We start from the raw sequence: 17,140 nt of genomic DNA on the forward strand, positions 1-17,140 counted from the left end.
AGATAATTTACTATCAGCCCTAGCAGAATCTCTAAATCTAGTTTTCAGCCTAATAGTACAGGAATAATTTGTTTCTCAACTGTTACTTTGAAACATATTGATTTTTCAGCCTACTGCATGCTTTTACTTGTTTGTGATCTTATCTTACTCAAATTTCAGAACCATACAATTCACTGCTAAGATAAAGAATGCAAAATTATTCACCCAGTTTGGCTTCAGACAAACAAATGGAAATCAACACAAACAGAGTTGTATCCAAGCATTATTTGCCTGAGTTCTTAATATTTCAATACTTTGTGGAAAAAGCAAGTTGGGTAACAAGCTGTTTTGACTTCACTTCCAGTACACTTTCTGGTTTCTCTAGTCTCCAAAGCCAAGAATCCAGTCTAAAGATGCCACAAAGCTTCAGCATGCTTAAGACAAGACAGTGCTGTGTTCTTTTTCCACCTTTGTTGCTACATTTCAGAATAAAATGAAAATTTTTCTGTAGTGTATAAAATAAAAGCAATCTAAGATGTTACCTAAATCCTCTACATTTATTTCATATGTGATTTATGCTTAGAGGAAAGAACCTTGAGTTGGAACTGGTTACATTTGCGTTTTTTGCTGAAACATGTTCTGAGCTTGAAGCATGCCACTGGAAGCATGCTGTTTTGACAACTTTTCTGCAATCAGAGCTGAAGCCAACCTCCCCAAAATGGGGCACCACACCCACCAGGTCTCTGGTCTCCAACCTGCTGGCAAATGGCCTGTGCCTAGAGCATCCAGATCATCCCTCTCAGTATCAGCTGACACAGCTTCCTCAAAGAACAATCGTGATTTTTCAAGGAAAAACTCAAGCCTTGCAAGTGTCCATATTGGCATGAGACTGTTGCTCCACTGTTTATGTAGGAAAGGGGAGCAGCTTTGTAGAGAGCAGCCTCTTTACTGCTCTGGGTAATTTAACTGCAGCTTGAAAGCCAACCTCCTGCAGCCCCAGAAGCATCCTGAGAGTCTGCTAGCCTGAACTGTGGCCCTGGTGGCCCTGTGAAGGACTGTATTTTCTAGATAAGTAAACTCTTTTTGGTTTGTTGCCTTCATTTTGTAGCAACTTGTTTTTCTGCATCAGTAGCAGGGAGGACAGGACCTGACTTTCTGAACAGCTTCTGTTTGTCCCCAGCAAGCCTCGATACTCCTTGCCCATGTTATGCAAGGCTGGCCTACCCTACATGTGACAATCGTCTGGCAAGATCTACCAGCACCTTTCTCTACAGACAGGGCCACTCTTTCTATGGCAACTGAATGGAAAGTGTTTGTCAATTTCTGGTTTTTTAATTTCCTCTGCACAGATCTGGAGAGTGCCTGCCTATAAATACTTGCTTATAGGGTACTTGGGAAACTACTGTCTTCTACAGGGATCATGTTTTCAAATCATATTTTGCCATGGAAACAAGGGGTAATAAAGGAACCTGAATTTAATTTTTCTGCATCAGTATCTCAGTCATTCATTCATTTGACCAGGTAGAAAAGCTTCATCACAAAATAAAGGCTGCAGTCTAAAGTGATGGCTTCAGAGAAAGCAGGATCCCAAAGCTAAAGGGCTCACAGTGTAATGGAGATAAACAGTCTTTTCCAAATCAAAATAAGTAGTGTAGTGATATTCCCCAAATATAATATGCAAATTTTCAAGTCTTACTATAAAAACTTTTCCAGTCAATTCTGAATGTGTTTCAGACTGGTCTATGAATCAAAAAATATGTATTAAAACAGAGACTAGACTATGTGACTGAATTCCAATTCAGTCTTTGCAACTGAATTCCAGACATCATAGAATGATTTTCAAGATGTTATTCAAAGCAATAGAATATGTATTTTAAAGCAAGCTTAATCTTGACTGCATTTTGAATGAAAACATTTGGAAGTTCATGCTAATGCATTTTTTTATTACGCTTTAATTTTTTACAGTGTTCAAAAAAGCTATTGGAAATTAAAGGCTGCAATCCTGCAAATATCACCATCAACTTTAATGAAATTACCAGCATGCTGTTAGGGGCTGCTAAATACCAAGAATTAATAAATGTAATTTTCTTAAAAGTCTTTGCTGAACCGGTACAAAACTATGTGAGCATTAACAAGGAAATCATTCCAATTTTTCAAGATGCTATTGAAATTTTGAATTTCTGAATATACACATCAATCAAAATAACCAGCCAAAAAAAATGAAGGTTTTGGGAAAGACCAGACCTTTATTTGACAATTTGTTGCACGGAAATGCTTAGAACTCCCTGAAATGGATGTAAAAGATTTGCTGTGAACAGCTTGCTCTGCTTTTGAGAAGTACAAGAGACAAAGAGTATTCCCAAAAAAATCACCATGTGTTTCACAGCCCCTAGAGAACACCAAAAAAAGACTTTAGAAAAGTTTGTCCAAGAGAGCACATAGTTTCTATCAGCTTTAGTCAACCTTGTAATAAGTTTCATTGTATTATTTTAAAGATTATTTAAGAAATTTAATCTATAAAAGTAGTTTACAGTACTGTCATTCCTGAATAAGAATTACTAATTTTTGGTGCTGTTAATACAAGTTTGTTAATTGAAGAATGGTGATCAGAGAGAATGTCAGAAATAATTTTTTTTTATCTTTTGCTTTGCTTAACCCTCTTTCCTCTTTTGGGTGAAAGAGTAGTGGCAGCATTTCATTCTTTGTCCTTATTACTCCATGAAAAAATTCTTTTGTGTGTGATTATCTTTCAGTCCAGTTTGTACCTCACTCATGGCACAAGGGTGGTAGGAGCATTCTGCCAGAAGGCAAAGGAAAAAAAAAAGCAATATTAGGACTATCTAAGTGAAAATGTTTGAAAGTCAAAGGGAGGGCACATGTAACTTCACAAAAGAAAATTCTGGTTTCTGTTGCAATGTTGGTTACACAATCACATAAGGTTTTATTTTCAAAAGCAAGTAAAAAAATTATAGTGCATCAGCTCCTTGACTGGTGTAAATCAAGATGGTTTTATTGACTTTGATGGAACTATGTCGATTTATACCAGATGAGAATTTGGCCTACTGTATGGAGATATTTTTATTTCTCTTCTCACCCTATCAGTTAGGGAAAGGGCAATAATCAGCAAGCTGGAAGCAATTATGTGTGTGTGAGGAGGGGGTAGTTTCATAATAGCTAACTTGATATTATTTCCTGTAAAATGCATCAGGAGAATAAAGCCTGGAGCCTGCTGACCAGTTTGTTTTGTAAAGAAATATTTGTTCAAATCTGTTTATAATAATTTGTCAAATTATAGGCAGACTCAGCTGAAGTACTTGCCTTCCACTGACACCAGAGGCAGCAGTTCTGGAGCTGATCAGGGCACCAAGTGGCATCCATGAGGGAAGACCCAGGCAAAATTTGTCTTTCACTTGCATCTGCAAAAATCTGGAATAATTCTACCAAAATCAGTGGAAATATTTTCTATTTACAAGTGTGCCTAAAAGCAAAATTTGGCACCGTCTTCAACTGAGCATTTATAAGCTGTTTCTGGCAACAAATAAGGATGGGGGAGGGGAAGATTATTCATTGCAGATGCTTTGTAAGATTACCAGAGGCTTTCTGGTGACAATAAAGTCTACTAACATAGCCACTTTTGGAAAATACTTTTGAAAATGTGATTTGAGGGAGTTTCCTGTTATCCTTTAATTCTTAGATCGTTTCATGGTGGTAAAAAAATACTAACCAAGACCTCAAGTGAAATTATTTAAATTGTTCTCCTTACCATGGCAAATGAGTCCCAACCTGCAATACCAAGTGGACTAAAGCAATTATTGGGAAGCTAAGATTTCTAAGAAACCATGTTGGATGAATGCATTTTATAAGGTGCAGTTGCAGTCACACATTGACAAGGAAGCTGAAGACAAAATAATCACAACTAAAATAAATGGAAAGATTTATTAATTTATTTTTAAGTTACAATGCGGTTTATTCTAAAGCACCAATATTAGCACTAGAAACACTAAATATCCCAACCAGCTTTTGCAATATAGCTCATTCATCTGATCTCTTTGCTCTCAGGAGTGATTTGATTTTTTCTAGTGTTTTTGTAATATTTTAACTTAAGAAAATAAATAAAGTGACTTTCTGCCCTGTAGGGTGAACATAGTTATACTAGGTGCTTTTAGCACTATAGCTTATACCCATATAACTGCCTGTTTCTGAACTGATCTGGAAGTCAATGAATCCCAAAACCAGCATGCAGGTGAACCCTTAAGCAATAGCAGACAACTCATAAAAGAGTGGAAAATATGCAGTTCAGAAATTACTGTGCATAAACGCAGTTCTTGCCCCGAGGAGCTGCACAGCCCTTCTTCCCTGCACCAGCCCTATCCAGCCCTCCCTGCTGTGTCTCCCTGGGAAAGGTCAGGGAGCCTATTAATCAAGCTCTGGACTTTGATTTGGAGTATCTATACACCTACCATTTCCTGGATCCTTTTGAAGCAAGGAATAAGCAGCAGAGAAAGTTTGTTTATTTTGGTATTCTTTTTTTAATAGTTTAAATGCAACCGCCTTAACACCAAAATAAAATAAGGCATCATTTCAGCTAGGGCAGCTGATGGCATTCTGACATTGAATTTAAATCCACTTTTCTGTAGTGAAGAACTTATGTAGTGAGTGACTTTATGTATAAAGTTACATTTTATTCTGTGTTTTTCTGCAATGCATCTTTCACCAGTTTTCTTGCTCACCTTTTCAGCTACACATGGAAATTCATGGGTTATTTTTTCCCAATAAGTTTCAAATGTATATGCTGTTCTACACTGAAAAAGACAACTGCAAGGTCACAATCATCTGAGAACAAAGAATAGGAAAATAAATGTACTAATGTAATCAGCAGCTACACTGATTGACTGAATTTCTACGATTATGCCTGTGTACATAGGGGCATGTTATATGTATAAAAGAATTATTATATTTTTTATGAATGCATATACTCAGTTGTTTTTACTATTTAATATATTTGCAGAAAATATAACTGCTTGCAGACATGTAATACTGTACTGCTTACAGTATTCCTAGAATCAATATCACAAAATCAATTCACACTAAGAATAATTTAAAAGGATGAGAAAACTTTGATTATTTTTCTGCTTAGGTTTCAGATCTTTACATGGAAAAAAAACCCAGAAGGATGAAAAGATCTCTTTCAAACCTGGTATATGCTGTAAAGATAATGTCCCAGCTATTTCTGATGTGGACTGAGGTTATGACTGAAGTCAGGAATACAGGGAAGATTAAATTCTAAACCATGACCCTGTTTTCATAGAAACGTATTAAGGAAACAAAATATAATGACATACCTAAACCAAAGCATTTCTAAGTAAGGCATCTGTCAGACTTTTCCATGAGGTATAGGCAGTTTATGATGTACTCTGATGGTCAGATTGCTGCATTTTAGTATTGCTCAGCTTTCAGGGTAAGAGTGGTCCAAAGCCTGAAGATTAATTTCAGAGATAACCTGAACAGTAGTCAGGAAAAAGGTTCCTATCACAGTAGTAACAGGTTTATATGTGTCAGCCAACTTGAGAAAAGACTAGAAGAGGTCATCATTAAATCTGTGAAGCTTGAATGTATGAATGAATTCCAGTTTGGTGTTAAACTACACAGAGGGTCAGGTACTACACCAATATCTAATCCTGTGCATATCACTGGAGTTGATGCTTAGTGCAGCAGAACTGCAGGCTGTAAGCACAAGTTCTCATGGGGAATATCTATGGGATGCACTGTATCCCTGTTTCGTCCTTATTGGGGACCAAGGTAATCCTGTCACCAGGCAAAACTGAAGTGTGTGAGAGATCTCTAAAAGCCACCTCTTGGGGTCCTCCAGGAACCACTGCTAATCACTTTGAGGCTTTGTTCACTTGCTGTAACCCAGATGCAGGAGAGAAATTACCCAAGTACAAGCTGAACCCCCAGGAAGGACTTGGATAAAAACTGACAAAAGTACCAGATTTCCCTTCCAAGTGCTCTCGCCTGATCTGAGAAGAAATATTAACCATATCTTTACTGTCTAAAACAGAGAAATAGAGTTCAGCTATTCTGAGATACATATTTAGTGTTCTGGAGGCCTCACGTTTTTTTGGGGGTGCTTTTCCATTGGTTAGTTTGGTTTGGTCTGTTTTTTTGTTTGTTTGTTTGTTTTTTAGACATGTAATTAACTGGTTTACCAGTTAGAAATCTTTGCAAGCAAGAGCCATTCACTTCTTTTCAGTCATCATGCTCCCATGGTACCCATGAATACCAATTCACAGGTATTATGAAGAGTGGAACAAATAGGGCTGGAAGGGATCTCTGAAGGTCATCTATTCAAACACAGGTTGAAATAGCAAAGATCAAATTGCTGAAATATTTTCCCTCATATTATCTGTTTCTAATATGCAGACTGCATCTGTCTCTACTACAAGGTTTTACAAAAAGAATTAGTGTGGGCCTAAAGAGTTCCTCGGGAAGAAATGGAAACAGAAAAGGAAGTAACAGAATGACTTCCAAAAAGCTGTTGCTCAGCTTGGCCTCCAATTGAGTATCAGTTTAGGAGAACTTTTAATTAAAAAATTTAATTTGATTAGTCTGGTTAGTCCTGAAATTTAAGAAACTAGTGTCAAGGCTCACAGAGCCTGAGACCAACTACAGTCTAATTACCAGGCTGGAATTTTTTAATTACTACAGATAAAAGTATTGGGGGAAAATTGTCATGATTCAGAATTCAGAAACCACATCCTCCGTATTTTCTGGCCATCCCACTCAGCCTCTGAGAGGGAGTGTTCAGAGTGGAGTAAGTGAAGGCAGATAACCACATCCCCAATCTGCTATCATCCTCAGACAGTAGAATTTCCGATGATGTGCCTTCTGCTTACTAAAGACAAGTGATGAAATCAAGGAGGGTTTAAGTAACCTCACTTTTCAACAGGTGCCTTCACTATAATTACTCATGGCTGGCCTTTTGCCAACAGGAAAAATTTCAATTAGCTTTTTAGCAAATTTATGCCATGTCTCCACTTAGAAAACTCAAAATGAATCAGCTAAAGCGTGTAGAATTTAAGACATCTTAAACTCTGCATAGATCCTCTTATTCAAGAGCAAAGGGTCTGCAAAACTCTAACAGATCTCCCTTTCTTGAGGTATCATAGTGATAAAATATTAATCTCTTTTGTCAGGTAGCAGAGCAGGATTTGAGCATTTACAGCTTGGTGTTTTTGCACAAGCCCACCATTACTATTGGCTTAAGACAAAACCCTGGGCTGTGAACAGGAAGGGATGAGGTGTGTTACTCATCTTGTTCCACTCTGTAGGAAAGAGCAGCAAGTTGGTAAAGCTAATGCACTGAATTGCTTGGCTAGATTTGGCAGAGGTGACTATCCAAGTTTTTGGTCCATTATGCGCAGATCCTACGAAGTAGCATCAAACTAAAGCTGCTTGATTTGTACTGGAAACCTCCATCTTGGGACTGAAGGCACTTTAAAGGCCCTGGCAGATGGACTCTGAAGAGCTGAACAGCAGCAATCTGTAATGCTTTACCTCCCCCATGTCTGGTGTGCCCTCTCCCAGTACTGTCTGTCCCAGCAGCAGGGGAAACAAGAGCATATGCTGATAAAGGCAATTTCTCCACTGGGTCTGGCTGGTGCACTGTGTGGGCTGAGGCAGCAAGCTCCTGCTTTGGCCACTGCAAGTGCAATTATCCTGGCAGTGAGGTGGGGAGATGGGAGGCAGTTAATGTGTAACCATCACTGCTAAACCTGACAAGGTTCCACTAGGATGTCTCACACTTAGCTGATTTACCAAAACCTGCTGGAGCTGCCTCGTGTGACACCTTCTTCATACGCATAATAATTTGACCACAGTCAAAGATTTTGCTTAAAGCAAACAAAAAGAGAGTGCTGGTGCAGTGCAGGAGGAGAGCAGAATGTGTTTTAAAGCTCTTTCACAGCTTTGATCTGAAGCCTTTTGGGTTCCAGTTAAACCCATTTTGCCCTGCCAGCAGCAATCCTCACAGGAGTAAAAACAAGGGTCCTGTCTCCTCCCTCTTGCGACACTCACATCCTTTGCGTCTGGGCTTACCTGCCAAATTTTGTGTATCTCTGTGTCTGGCACCCATGCAAATTAAGCAATCTGTATCTAATGTATAAATTGTCATAAATATGGCTTCTGAAAAAAACACTGGTAGGGGTGGTTAAAAGTGTTAGGCTGAGCCTTGGTTTTGCAGGGAGAGCTCCTTCAAAGACCAGGGTCTGAGAGCAGTGGAGATGGGAAAGAGCCTTCTTGACAGCCAATTTGGAAAGCCTTTCTGTGGAAAACACAGGTAGCAGGTGCACTCATTCGTTCTTTTGGGTTTCTTCCAGCTCAGGATCTTCTCTGGCCAATGAGCATTGCAGTGGAAGACCAGAACTTTATAGAGGGCTGTTCTCCATGGAAAGAGGAGTGTTAACTGCTATTCCATGCTACACACTCATTAGATGCTGCTAGTCCTCCACTGGCTCCTCGTTCCCTCTTCCCCCTAACACACCTCTTCCTCTTCACTGGATGCCCAGTGCCCCAAAACTGTCCTGGGAATGGGGAGCACACAGAGGAGAAAGGAAAGGCTGTCCATCAGCTGTGCATCACCCCAGCTCCCAGGGACAGATATGTAGAACTCCTTGCCTGGAGCAATCTTCCCCTAATTCTTTCAGAACAAGTCCTCCTGCTCCTGATTTCTCCTACTTTTCCTTCTTGTCTTGCCTCTTTCCTACCTCACAGTAAGACTGGTTGGGAACCAGCATCCAGGTGAACCAGTTTGGCCAGAAAGAGATCCCAGTCTATTGACCTCTGTACTCCAACTTCCCTCACCAAGGGATGAGGTAATTGGACAGCTCGTGTACATTTCTGAAAACATTGTAGGAAGAGTAAAGGAAACATGACTGGGAGAGGTGAGATAGTTCTGCAAGGAGAGAAAACAGTCCAGGTCATGCCAGAAGCAAAGTGGGAATTTATGGGGAGAAGTCCTCACTGACTTAGCAAATCCAGTGGCTGCAGCAACAGACAGATGCTGCTCAGGGCTGTGAGTGATGGAAAGGCTCAGCTGTGGTGTAGTGCTAAACAGGGCTTAGCACTAGGCTCAGATTATTATTTGGTCTGGAGGCTTTACCTCCTCTCTGGAGCACCAAGCAGTGCTTACCCCACCAGACAGCCACCAGGCTGCTCTGGTGATGCTGAGAAGTTTGCACCTTGTTTCTCCTGTGCTGTGATCACAGCAGTAAGGTAAACCCATTCCCATATGCTGGAAAGACTCGTTTTGGAGCCTAGATATCCCTGACAGTTAATTTAGGCTGTGAGCAGGGACGTCATCCACACATACAGGATGTTTGTCTGCTCTCCTCTCTGCCAAGGTCCTTCATTACAATTAAGGCCTGCAGGGGAAGGGACAGAATTAGTTTCTGACCAGTTCTGTCTTCTCTACTCCCTCCATGCCATTTGCAGCCACTTGCAGGAAGGATGAAGGAATAACCCCAACTCTGGATACCATAACACTGTAGCTACAAGACAGTAAAATAAAATAAATCCTTATTACTGAAAGACCATTAGCTATGAGTTGAATGGTCTGATTCAAAGTCTCAGTGAAATACCTCTTTCTAGCTACTAAATACTCATCCCTATTATCTGTGAGAGCTAAACAGTTATGATTAAATGTGGGTGCTGCAACTAACTTCTGTTAATTCAGAGCACGACTATCAACTCAAAGCAGTAAGTGGTAAGAAATTCCTTCTGTTACTAGAGTTTCAGGGTGGCATCAACTGTTTGGTGTGCAAAGTTTGGATGAAACAATTGACCAGGAAAGAAAACATCACTGAACAAAACCAAACACAAAAACAAGAGACAAAACCAAGAAGAGAAGAAAAAATTAATGCAGTGTTGGATTTTATATCATACATGTACTGCAAAAGAGGATCAGCTTGAAAGGGATTGGGAAATTTCACAGAAAACATCTTGTTATCTATATAAGTAAAACCAGACCTAATTATCAGGCTATGCTCAGTCATCCTGTTCCTGTTAGCAAAGCCCTCTCAGAAAGAGAACAAAAACCAAGTAATTTTAGGGTTCCTCTTACCTGCAGAAAAATCTGAGGATGGAAAGAAAGAAAATAGTAGCTTTAAGAGGTACTTTAGTCTTCTAGACATTAGCTGGTAGTAGAGACCCTGGGATTGCTAACCAGCTCATCTTTGGCTATTCTGCAAGTTAAAGTATTATTTAATCAGAGCAAGCAACGTAATACAAATAATGCAGAAATTCAAAGGTACCTTAAATCCATTTTTGTACTTTCTCTCTCAGCCCATATCTTTGGCTGTAGCTCAGGGTCTGAGCATCTATGCATAAATTGATTTAAAGATCCATCTTCAGAAGTCTCAATGCTAGAGTTGAAGGTGGAGATGATGAGAACTGGAGGAAATTCAGTGAAGCCTTGCACACATGGAGCTACACCAGCGGACAGCCAAACCAGCCCCACCCCTCTGATTTTGTCTAACAATTCCCATGCTCAGGACCACCTAATGGGTCATGGTGGCTCTTGTAAAGGGAAGATGCTTAAATTGTGTCAACTTTGTACTGCAGAGATACTTCAATTCACTCTGTTACCTGATGGGTAGGGATGAGAGACTTGCAGCAACATCATTTGCTGGTGCCAGAAGGCTAAGCTAGCAGGTCTCCCATTTCCATGCATGCCTGAGGCACTGGTTCCAGGGCAGCAGTGCAGCAAGCCTCACTGCAGAGACACATCAGCATCAGAGTCAGGCTAGAACACAGAACACAGGCTAAAAACCTGAGGCTCCTCTCCAAAGCTGTCACTTACCAAGAAGCATTAAGCAAGAGCCAGGGGAGTCAGAGTTAGAAACAACCCTCCAAGAGAAGCAGAACATAGCAAAGCTGGCAGCAGCCACAGACAGGCCAAGAGGCAGGAGCATACCAGTGGATAGGAAGAGCTGAAGAGGGAAGAGCTGGGACCATGCAGCAGCAGCATGAAGTGGCCTGAAAGCTGCATCTGGGAGCAGAAGATGCTGTACTCAGAGTCTGCATGGCAAAAAAATAAAAAGCTATAGCTGAAAGGTAGCTCCCCAGCTATATTCCCCAGCTGAGTGTGTGCAAGTAAAATGGCAGAGGTATCACTAGAAGCTGGTATTAACACCATCACAGCTAAATGTCAGAAGTAGCCTAGAGAGGGAACTTCACTCTGCAAAATGCATAGCTGTGAAATCCATCGACAAAACTGATGTCTGCTTCTATTAGTACCACAACAGCAGTTTGACCTAAATAGTAATTTCTGTTTGGCATTGAAAGACAAACAGGAATAAGGTCCAAAATATGAGTCATTAAAAATAAAAAAAGGCCAACAGCATGTACTGTTCTCCACAATCAGCCACTTCCCGAAAAGGAGCCAAAAGCTGTACATATTTTGGATTCTTCCAGAGCAAATCTTACTGCCACTTCAGAATTTTTGGCTGACACCTTGATGACACTGAAGTAGAGAATCAGTCTATGACGCAGAGATTTTAAATAGGCAGTGGTGGTCCTTCCTAATTTCAGTAAGTGCATTAAGAAACACAGGCTCACAGTATTGCAACACCACATGTTGTACTCACACATGTGGTAGTTTTGACTATAAAATCCTTGAATGCTTGGCAACTCTCTCATTGCCTGGCTCTGGTTTGGATTTTTTTGCTGATGACCTTCTGGGTTATTACCCTGGCAAGAATGGAGAGAGCTGACAATGACCTACCAGTCACTGGTCCAGTCTTTCTAACATACACAAGTGGGAAAGAATCAGTGGAAATGCCCAAGATGCTCCTGTGTACACTTTTGAGAGTGAAACCCCTAGTACATATATGTAACATAGTAGTTCAAGATTACTTGAGCTTACTAGCTCATAATCATTTTTCCTAATTGCTACAGCTCCTAACTGAAATGTACTTATTATTCAAAATGCTTTCAAAATTACAAAGGTGATGTACTGGCTTGCTTACATCCTCAGCATGCACACCTTACACAGGACTGAAAGAAAACATGCAGGCATCTGCGATCTCTAGTAGAGAATACTGCTCCTCAGCATCCAACCTTAGTTAGTTGGCAAGCACTTCTACAACATCATGCTTAGTCTCATTTTAAGATGCTAAGCCTGACCTTTTGTTAACTTTCTGTTTAGCTCAGTATTAAAATTGGTAATCTTTCCTTTCAAGCAGTTGGAAGCAAGCAGCTCCACCCAAATTCATTACACCAGTGCCCTTAAAATGTTTATCTGTGTGTCAGCTTAGTGCTTGTATTCTAGTGTCTTAAATTGTTTTGCCAGGAAGCCGTCAGTGATGTTCTGATTTCCTCCCTTACTCCCCCCAGTAAATTGTGTACTGTTTATCTGCTCAAAGTCATTTTTTAAATGGAGATTATTTAAAAGCTATGTATTTTCTTGCTCCCAATTTTAAGTCTCTAAAAATACTGACCACAAAAAGTGTACTCAGCAATCCTACAGCAGACCATGTGCGTGCAATTACCTCATTTACACCATCACAATAAGCACACAAAATTCAATGCCCCATCTGGAAGATAGGAAATATTATTTCCTTTCTTCTACCTTTGTCTGTGTACATAGCTGACTCTCGAGGATAAGCAGAATCTCATTATGTTGGTGGATATATATACACACATACACAATACATATGCTCACACAATACTGCAGATAACTGGGGCTTGATTTCTGTTGGGTCTGCTAGCGACTCTGGTAAATTATTGTACTTCAAATTTTGGCATGAAATCTCTTGCCAACTTTGCCCATCCTTGCTATTTCCAGCTCAGGCTGGCAGTTTTGGCTGGCTGCCTTTCCTGCTTGGGTAAACCTGGGGAAGCACAGCTGTGCAAAGACCTCCCCTCTCCCCCACCTGCCCCATATGTGTTTGGTGGGGCTTGAGCCAGGTGATGAAAAGTCAGCCTTCATAGCCATTTTCACAGAAAGAGGGGCAGATCAGGAGAACCTGGATCTCTGATGCACCCTGTGATGAAGAATGAAAACTGTTTTCCTCTCCTCCTGTCCCATCAAGTGGAAGGAGAAGAGTCTCTGGAGAAGCATGAATGCAAAAATCCCCAAGACAGGGTCTCTAGGCAAAGTAGTAGCACAACTGCAGGAGGAGCTGGGACATCTCACAAGTCATGCAGTAGGAAAAAAAGGGGGAAAGCAAAGGCTAAGTACAAAAAACTTACAATTAATAGTGAACTTCTGGGATTAGGGTTTTCATCTCACTTTGTTGGATGGGGAATGACTACAGCATGTGTTCACGTAGAGAACTCCTACATTACAAGCTACAAGGGACTTGAGGTAATCAGTTCTAAGCCTTTCAGCATACTGCTACCTTGTTCCTGTTGGAAAGACTCACCCGAAGGTGACACAAACATGTCAATTTTTTGAGATACAAGCTGGACTGAGTTTCTGCACAGGAATTTACAAAACATATGCACTTAAGCATGATGTTCCATGTCTCTTCCTTCCCCCAAAACTGTGCAGAGCATTTAACTTGCATTTGTTGGAAAAGTAGCACTGCCTTCTTCTCCCACTTACTTCTACAAGTACAACCCCTCTACTGCAGAGGCTTGTGACACCACAAGAGCCTATGAGAGGCCATTTGTTAAAATGCTGGCAAAGAGTACTGGCATTGTGCATGTCAACTTCTGCTTTACCAAGGGTGGGCAGGGGGCAGCTGGAGCCTGAGGCTGTTGTGAGGCCTCAGAGATGAAATGGAGCAGGGTCTGCTCTTTTCACTGGAGTCCCCACCAGGAATTCCTGGAGAGTACAAAGCAGCCCCTTAAAAATTTTTCTGTCATTACTGCAGCCTGCAGTGAACCCTAGAAGTTGCTCAGCTGAAGTAACCAGTCACATTTTCTATTATTGTCTTCCAGTAACAGAGAAAACGTGCAGGCTGCAGCCACACTCAGGCACAGCTCCTACTGCACCAGGGGCTGGTCCTGGCACTGGCAGCAGGGAGAGAAAAGACAGCTGAGAATGGACAAGAGACAGGAGAAACCTAGGAAAGAGAGAAGGATACAGATGGTGAGAAATGAAGGAGCTGGATTTGGGTTTTTTCAAACTTGTTCCACTGTGAAGTTTTCCCAAGCATGGGTCATTAGCCCCTTCCAGTATAGCTTACTGTAAAAAAAGGCACATGGAAAATGACACACCTTTGAGAGACAGGCTCTTCTCACCAGGCATTTAGTGATTTTTTTGAAAGTCTCAAGTAAAGGTATTTGCCACATTTCCTGTCTGCAAAATGAATCTATCATTCTTATAGCTTGACCTTTTTTTGTGCTACTACAGCGGATCCAGAATATTTTTTTTCTTCATTTACTACTATAGAGTACTCGTTTTACTACTACTTTTATTACTAGTAGTAGTTTTTGATGGGTTCAAATTTCCGATAGCTCTTTCTGCAGAAATTAGGGTACTGCATATGAAGCTATGCTACTGGGGAATAGCAGAGCTGCTTTCCATGTGTAACAGGAACTCCTGGTGATTGTAAGCTCTGCAGATGTGCATCTCCCTCAATATTTTTTTTTCTAATTCAGCTTACAGAAGTGAAATTTTGTGATTTACAAGCTGTTCATGACCACAGTGTACTGTTGCTGTAGCTGGGGTTGGGACCTCTGTCAGGCCATGCAGAGCTATGTTTCAGGCAGTCACAGCACACACCAGCTGTGCAGCCCCAGAGCCGTGCAGGGCAGCAAGCAGCTCCGGCTGGCAGCTTGCGGCAGCCATCGTGACATCTCCAGCAGCTGTCACAGGGCTGCCCTGCACATAGGCCCAAAAATCTGGGTGCAGGTGCCCCCCTCTCCCTTCCTCCCAACACCAGGGGCCATCCAACAGCAAGGGCAGTGTAAAAACTCAGAGCACTAGGAAACAATTATTTATGCATTTTCAACACTCTAGTATGGTTAATCTGTGCTTCCTTTTCAAGGCTGTCAGGAGAAGGAAAGAGCCAGAAAGTATTTCAGAGAGGTACTGGTATTATCTTTGCCTTTCAAGTCTTTTCAAATTAGGTCACTTTACAAAGAAGAGCTCCGATGTTTAACATTTTTTATATGACAATCTCAAAGCAGTTGATATTAAATTAATTCACAAACCTGCTCTGATTTTGCATTTGTTGTTCTCATTTTCACTGTAGACACCAAGGAAGAGAAAAGTTCAATCACTGGCCAAATATCATGCAATTCAGCAGTAGCAGAAGTAAGAACAAGGACTCAACATGCTGAATATACTCTGGCAGCTTCCTCAAGCTGAACAAGCAAAACCTGAGTTGAGGCAATACACACACTCTTGGGAGGATTTCAGCTGACGTCTGAGGTCTTCTGAGCGTGCACAGGGAGGACTGATTTGCCCCCTTTCACACGAGGTTTTGCAAACCACATCACACTTTACCTTTGCTTCCCTTGTGTGTGGGAATGTATAACAGGACTGAAATGGGCCAGCTGGAAAAGAGACAATTCCTATCTTCTTTCATACACTAGTTGTTTCTAGCTCTTCAACTCATAACATCCTTAAGAATGACCCTATGATCTCTGCCCCTATGAAGTCAAGTTAGGAAGAGGCTTCTAAAAGGACAGAGGAGTTATATCTCTTAATATCAGTTTAATAAAGTCAAACTGAATTACCACGTCTTCTCAGCGAATGCATCAATGTGAGGGTTTTAACTGAGGATCCATCAAGGGTCGGAGAGGAAAACACACATTTCAGCAGCTTGAACTCACCTCTTGAGTTTCTCCTGATGCCTAAAAAAGACAGAGGGAGCTTCCCTTTTGCACCCTCTGTTGCATATGAGCTCCAGATGCGTGTATGCTATTTTCAGAGTCAGAGGATACAGATGTCATTAAATATGCTGGTGATCTGCTCCAGTCTATTGAAATTTTTTTAATCTGAGATCAACACCCAAAAAAAGTATTTGAAGACTCAGCATGAAGAGGGGAAACAACTGCAATGAAAGTTGTAGTTTCCATATTACCAAAACAAGGTGCAGGGCACAGATCATACCCAGTATCATGAGCCCTGACAATTGATTCAGGAGATCTTGCATGACCTCTGGAAAAAGTAAAAAACATTCCAACATGGTGTTTTCTTCTCACATGGTAGTAGGGTTATGAAGTAGCTTTTTATGACCCATTCAGTTTTCCTTTTATAGCAGCCTATTTATACACTCCAATTCAGTCACAGCTTCCACTGTACTGATGATTACTACAGTGCTCATTTCCTCATTCTGAACTGTGCATGCATTTCTTTTCTTCATTTTTATTCTCTCCTTATTAGATCTATTAGCCTTGCATCCCCCCTCCACTCTGTTGCTTAGCTTCTCCAAGGCTTCTTTTCTAGGGGTACTTGTCTCACTGACAACTAAGTAACCAACAAAATGAATGTTTTACAAAAAGCTTTCCATCTTTTTTCATTTTTAAATGCGTGAAGAATAGATTCAACACAGTATTTGAGCAGCAGTTCAGTATCACTCAAGTTAAAACATCCTCTTCCACTCTGAACAGGCCATGAAAGTAAGACTTGAAATTCACTATCCCTTCTTCTACAGTCCCATTTACTTACTGTGTTGGTGAGTGCCTAAGGGCCATGGATCCTTTTTGCTTACAGCATGTATTATCAAAGTCACTGATCTGTACATCATTTGAAGACTGAAATCCAATTTAATGTTTTCTCATTTACACTAGACATAAGTTGTGCAGCAAACTTTTAAACAATGCTTCTAAATTCACAACACATTTAATCCAAAACTCCTGAATATTTTTGCACTTGGGTTTGTTAATGTTTGCTAAGACCCAAAACAGTCTTCAGCTGACTAAAAGTTTTACATCCTTAGAACGTAAAATCTAAATATAAATGTGGTGGGCGTATGTGGATCTTTTCTCTCTGAGGAGGCTCTGTTACGAATTTCCACTGTTTTACGCCACCACCAAGCCTCTGCTAAGCCGTGACACCTGTTCAGAATTTTCAGCTTCTTAACCCCTTATTACACTTCCTACCATCCACAGCAGAAGTGCAGGAAAAGAGTTCCATCATCCCGGACTTGCTGTATTAATTCTCCATGTCTCTTCAGTGTCCTTCAGCATTTTATATAAATACCCA

Source organism: Oenanthe melanoleuca, chromosome 5 (assembly GCF_029582105.1).
Source record: "Oenanthe melanoleuca isolate GR-GAL-2019-014 chromosome 5, OMel1.0, whole genome shotgun sequence".
Taxonomy (NCBI): Eukaryota; Metazoa; Chordata; class Aves; order Passeriformes; family Muscicapidae; genus Oenanthe; species Oenanthe melanoleuca.